Source organism: Vulpes vulpes, chromosome 14 (genome assembly GCF_048418805.1).
Source record: "Vulpes vulpes isolate BD-2025 chromosome 14, VulVul3, whole genome shotgun sequence".
In the NCBI taxonomy this organism is placed as follows: domain Eukaryota; kingdom Metazoa; phylum Chordata; class Mammalia; order Carnivora; family Canidae; genus Vulpes; species Vulpes vulpes.
The window spans coordinates 113198339-113204851 of record NC_132793.1 but is presented as its reverse complement, the minus strand read 5'-3'; the positions used below and the strand labels follow the sequence as shown (position 1 = coordinate 113204851).

At 37.2% G+C, this 6513-nt stretch overlaps 1 pseudogene; it reads left to right on the top strand.

Annotated features, from left to right (window-relative positions):
• Positions 1–213: 213 nt before the first annotated feature.
• On the top strand, positions 214–2028 carry LOC112922571 (chromobox protein homolog 3 pseudogene; annotated as a pseudogene).
• Positions 2029–6513: the final 4485 nt, after the last annotated feature.

Here is a 6513-nt window from a genome sequence, read left to right as displayed (position 1 = left end):
CGTGGTGAGATGACATCTTAAAGGGACATGGGAGATACCAAACAACACATGATCTGTCTTTCTGTGTTTGATATGAAAGGATGGTTTTGTTGAGAGCAGAGCTGGCCTCCACATTCCTAAACTTAAAATTTAAGAATATTCCAAAGATATCTGATTATTCTTTGCATAATCTATCATTTATATTTGTTTATAAAAACACTTAAAGCGAGACCCGGGACCCGGAGCAGCTCGGAGGCGGTGAATAATAGCTCTTCAAGTCTGCAATAAAAAATGGCCTCCAATAAAACTACATTGCAAAAAATGGGAAAGAAACAGAATGGAAAGAGTAAAAAAGTAGAAGAGGCAGAGCCTGAAGAATTTGTGGTGGAAAAAGTACTGGACCGCCATGTAGTGAATGGGAAGGTGGAGTATTTCCTGAAGTGGAAGGGATTTACAGATGCTGACAATACTTGGGAACCTGAAGAAAATTTAGATTGTCCAGAGTTAATTGAAGCATTTCTTAATTCTCAAAAAGCTGGTAAAGAAAAAGATGGTACAAAAAGAAAATCTTTATCTGACAGCAAATCTGATGATAGCAAATCAAAGAAGAAAAGAGATGCTGCTGATAAACCAAGAGGCTTTGCCAGAGGTCTTGATCCTGAACGAATAATTGGTGCCACAGACAGCAGTGGAGAATTAATGTTTCTCATGAAATGGAAAGATTCAGATGAGGCAGACTTGGTGCTGGCAAAAGAGGCAAATATGAAGTGTCCTCAGATCGTAATTGCATTTTATGAAGAGAGACTAACTTGGCATTCTTGTCCAGAAGATGAAGCTCAATAATTGTTTGCGTTGCTTTTTATATATATTTATATATATATATAAAATCTGGGTCTTTGTTTTTTGGTTTATTAGTGTGAAGAAATAACATTCTAATGAAAATCAAGTTTGATATGTTTGTTTTGAAGTAGTATTGGGGGAGTTGTTGGGGTTTTTTGCATCTATAGCACTGGTTACTTTGAACAAATAAAAGCTTTCTGTAGTTGTTTCCTTTATCAGAAAAGAATATTTGAGACCATGGCATATTATCCCCCTGCATCAGAGAACACCTTTTCTAAATGTTGGGGGAAATCTTCATAGTTGTTACTCAGTCAGAATTTGTGTTTAACTCCTATATGCCTAAGGACCATTCTGGGTTTTTTGTTTATTTAGGGCTTTTTGTGTGTATACTTAAAAGTACATACATAAGTGGTTTTCTTTTCTTTTTGTTATTTTTGAAACATTCACCAAAACAAAAACAGCATTTTATAACCATGGATAAGGCCATGTTTCTGGGATGCTATCATTTTCAGCAGCTTAAGAAATAAATCACTTAAAGTTACATTGAAATTTTTCCTGAAGCCTTAACCTTTCAAATTTTGTAATTAATTGGACAATTTAAATATAATGTAGAGAGTTTAAATTGGACAATTTAAAAGCAGCCATATCAGAATCCATATCCCTAGTTACAGTCACATAAATGCAAGTTTATTTGCAAGATCCTTGAAAGGAAAATTTTAATCACCACCAACAACCTCCCCACCCAGAGGGCAAAACTAGACAAGTTTTGGTGTACTTTAGGTAAGCAAAACTTAGTTAAATGATATTTAAAGGTTCCTTCTAGTGAACCATTCCTTTTCAAGAAGTTGAAAACCCTTGTGCTGTATTGACTAAAAGGTCATGATTCATGGAGCGTCTAAGACTTCGTTCATGGGAACCTGATCATAACCAGGTGGTTAGAAATGTTTTGCAATTTAGCACCTGCTGGAATAAATGGGTGGACAGACTTCTATAATCCAAATTTTTGACCTGCATGTTTTTTCTTCACCCCAACTCATTCCTAACATGTAGGCTCAATCTTCTCAGTATTTGAACTACTGGTTCAGCAGAAACCAGGAAAAACGATAACTTTGTAGTCAGAATGTTATCCAACTGTATATTGTTTACTTTATTGTAAATACTGGTAAACAGTGGTCAATAAATAGTTTTATATTCAAAAAAAAAAAAAAACACTTAAAGCTCTTTAGATTTTTAGCTTGTTTCTACCACAGAGAAAGGTGTTTTAAATTTTTCCATTTTCCCCAATACACCTTAAATTTTCATTTTATTAGCACTAAACTTGCCTTTTTGTAAATGCAAGAGGTATTCCATAATTAATATGATATCACTATTAACAAAGAGAATGTGTTTCAGAGACATACTCATTTGAGAGAAACATAATGACCAGAGACAGAAATGATGTAGGAAACTTGGAGGAACTTTCTAGAAAACAATAGATAGAACCAAGAATTAGAAATCATATAATGTGCGTGAGCATTGTATGGTAAAAGTATCCTTTCCCAAAGTGTATGCTGTGGATCCCACTCTGCTACATATTTCTCAGAAGGAAATTAAGCTCTTGTGGTCAAATAAGTTGAATATATCACTTCTGAGGGTATGCATATTAGCCTAATAAAGTCTCCGAGAAGACCTGAGAAATTTGCAAAACTTTATTTGAATCAGTTTTTCAAAAAAATTTTTTTTACACAGTTACTTCTTTTTCCCCATATACAGCTCTGCACTTGGGTTCCATGAAATACACTTTGAGAAATGCTCCTTTGAAGTTAAGGAAAGTGAGAGAGAGGCTGACCTACATTTTTTGGCAGAAAAGGAGACCTACCAACATTTCTTTCAAATACAAAAAGGTACTTTGCAATGTCCTTCTCAGAAAGTCTTTTAAAGATATGCATGCTGAGGTATTTGGGGAGAGGTATACTGACTCCTCCAACTCACCTTGAAATGTGTTAAAAACAAACTGAAATGATGGATGGACAGAAGGATAGATGGTGACAAAGCAAGAATAATAAAATGTTAACTGTAGGATCTATGTGGTAGGTACATTAGCTATTCACTGTAATTCTTTTTTTTCTTTTTTTTTACTTTTCTCAATGTCTGAAAAAAATGTAGATAAAATGTTGAGAAGAAAAAGAATACATATCCAGTACATATCAACACCTGCACAAAGTATGACTTAGAAAGAGGTCGAAAGATTTGTTGAGTTTTCAACTTTCTACCATAGTTCCCATCTATTGACCACATACCAAGGATTATACTAGACAATTTACATGCACATATTATCTCATTTAATATTCAAAGCAAATGAAAAGGAGGTTTTGGGGAACCTCCATTTTAATGAGGAGACAAGTAAGACCATGTGGCTAAATAAGACTCATGACAAAATTCACTCTAGTTAAGCCATGTTCTTCATGCCCTGTATAGGGGGTGCCCGAATTGTTATTCCCTTCTTCCCATCTCCCTGTTCACTCAGGAAAACAGTGCAATGCCCAGGGGAATTTCCAGCTACCTCTAGGCTCCTGTCCCTCCTTACTCTTCAGCCCTAGTCCATAGTTGAGTTATCTTATAGGTCAGTGGCAGGGAGAAGCAGAAAATTAGAGGTGAGTTATCTCCCCCAGAAAGAGTCAAGATTTACTTCAATGAAGAGGACAAAAAACAGGGGGAAGAAGCAAAGATATGAGCCTGTGGGGCACATGTGTGGATCATGGTGGAGGACAGGGAGATGAGGGAGGAAGATAAAAAGATCTCAAGGCAATTTGGGGAGGTAGTTGAGAGCAAGAGAAACAAAAAAGAAGGATTAAAGATTCTCTTTAATATTCGTTGAGAGACATGGAATGGATTGAGGTTACTTCTATGTCTTTGTTTTCTAGACTGTATTTCTTTGACTGTGATATTTCATTCTTTCTTCTTTCTTCTTTCTTTCTTTATTTCTCTTTCTTTTCAGATTTATCTATCTATTTTAGAGAAAGCATGAGTGAGAGTGGCAGAGGAAGAAAGAGAGAATCTCAAGCAGACTCTGCACCCAGCATGGAGCCAAGGCAGGGCTTGATCTCATGACCCTGAGATCATGACCTCAGCTGAAATGAAGAACCAGAGGCTTAACCAACTGCACCACCCAGGCACCCCATTTGTGACATTTCTTTTTAAAAATGTGTATAGGAAGGAGATCTTTGTTGCTGTATAAACCTCAGAAGGAGGCACATCTCACATCAGCACATCACATCAGTGATCACATGACTTCTTCATCACATGGTGGAGAAATCACTGGATGGACCCTGGGAGGGGTAAGTGTTTGCAAAGTACAGGTAAGAATATGGGACAGACATCCCCCTTCTCATAACAGTTGGACTCAGGTAAGTTAGCTAATCACTTATACCATTTTGTCAGTCAAAATGGTCTTAATTATAGATATCTTTGGTTAATGATTCCTGGTGTTCCTAGAGTCAACATAAATGGCAGCCTACTGAAATGCCACTTGAAATATATGACTAAAACTTCTATTGCTGAGGAAGAGAGGCCTGAGTTTAGCAAGATCAGTCTTGGACTTGCCTTCTGAATCCTTTAGCTCTGTAGCCCCCAAAATTGAAAGACTCAGTCTTTTGCCCAGTCATTGAAAGCTCATGATTTTAGGTCTTTATGTCAAGCCAGGAGTTTAGAACTGTATGCTTAATATTGTCCTTCCTTAAGCTATCTACTTCCATCAGAAGCAACTACTCACTCACATAGTCTTAGAATTTCTTAGTCTAGGTTCTATGGCACTACCCACAAGGTCCCCACACCTCACCTTCACTGGTCACTTTATTACCATTGACTATGTATGATAATTGGATCAACTGCTTTGCCACTGGTCAGGTCATCAGAGTCCAAGCCCTGAGGCTGGATTTTCATTCTCCATGGCCCTAACCAGGTCAAATAAGCAAACCTAATTCCATTCATTTCTGAGAGCCTGCTGCTACAATCATGCCACTTCTGGTACTGATGAATGCATCATCGGAGTTCCTTATCACAAGAAAACAATGCTGAATAATCTAAACAAAAAACAAATTTATCAAAAGTATATTGGTTGATAGTGGGGAGGCTGTGCTTGCTTGGGCAGGAAGTACAGTGGGAAATCTCTGTATCTACTTCTCCATTTTGCTATGAACCTGAAACTGCTCTTAAAAAGGTAGTCTAAAAAAAAAAAAGCACATTGGATAACACAGACTTTCTAGAGAAGTCAGGAAACCAGACTAGGAGGCAACACAAGAAAAATGCAAGCTTCAGAACTAGTCCCCAAGCTGCCATTGCCTCTGGATGGACACTACATTCTGCTCCTAGAAACTACTACACCAGCTCTGTAAGCCAGTTGTAGTTGTTGTTAATGTCACTGTCTCTACTAATGGCCAGAAAGGAGTAAATATGGACTCTGATTTTGAAGGCCATTAGCTTCCCATTCAATGTCAGGGGACAGTTCTGAATGAGGGAGCCTAAGTTATTTGTTGTCTTAGAATGGCTTCCCCAGAAGTGGACTCTGAGATAATGGTTAGTATGCACGTGATTTATTTTAAAAGAGCTTAATTATATATGCTTTAATATGGGAAAATACAGAATATGATATAATAATAAAACAATCTCATACAGATTTAATTCTTGGGAGTCAGTATGGGGTAGAAAACTTTACAATCAGAACATCCTCAGTTTAAGTGTGATGCTAACTAGCTATATTTAAGTAAGATAGCTAGGGAAAAAAAGAGAAAGAAAAATTCAGGACACCAAGTTAAAGCTGTATTTCAGATAAATAACAAGTTCTTTTTAGTGTTTAGTATATTCCAAATATTGCATGGGACATACATGTCCTAAAATTTGTTCATCGTTTATCTGACATTTAAATTTAACTTGGCTTTCTGTAATTTGTTTGCTAAACTCAGCAACCCTATATTTGAGTAATTTAACTTCTCTGATTTGATTTCCTGTCTGCGAAATGGTCTCCTCTCCCGTTAGACCCCAAGAGACACTCAGTGAGCAGCAGTGACTTCAGATTTTCTAGGACAGTTTACTCCTAATGCTGCAGAATATGAGACAAGATATCTTGAAAACTCAAGAGTTAGGGTGTTTTTATATTTTCTTCCTTTTGTGAAACTTGATCAGACAAATTGTTTCTTTATCAGATGGAAGCCTGTAAGACATGAGCCGGTTCGGTGGCTCAATGCATTGTCTGTGTTACAGCTGACTGCCTCCCCAGCTGGTCAGCCCACATTATTCCCTGGGCTCAGCCAGGCTCCTGGCTTGCAGCAGGCAGCTGATGGCAAGATTGGGCCACTCAGTCTTTACATTCTTCCCAACAGCTCCTCCTCTCCTTGCCTCTTCTGTTCATGATGTAAAAAAAAAAAAAACAAAAAAAACAAAAAACAAAAAACCTCACAACCTCCACTTTATTGAGCAGCTGCTTCTCTGGGACGAATCTCTCAGGCCAGAGCTGCTATGAGGGAAACCCACACACACAAAAAAATGATGCTTAGACAATGTTGCATGTAATAACCATAGAACTCTGATTTCTTAGGTTAGAGAATAATCTATTAGGCTTCTTAGTTTTCAGAATGTTTTAGTTATATCACTTCTAGGGATTTTTGGAAGAAACAGGAAGCAGTATTATATGCTTAGTCTGTGATCTTGAAATGCAAT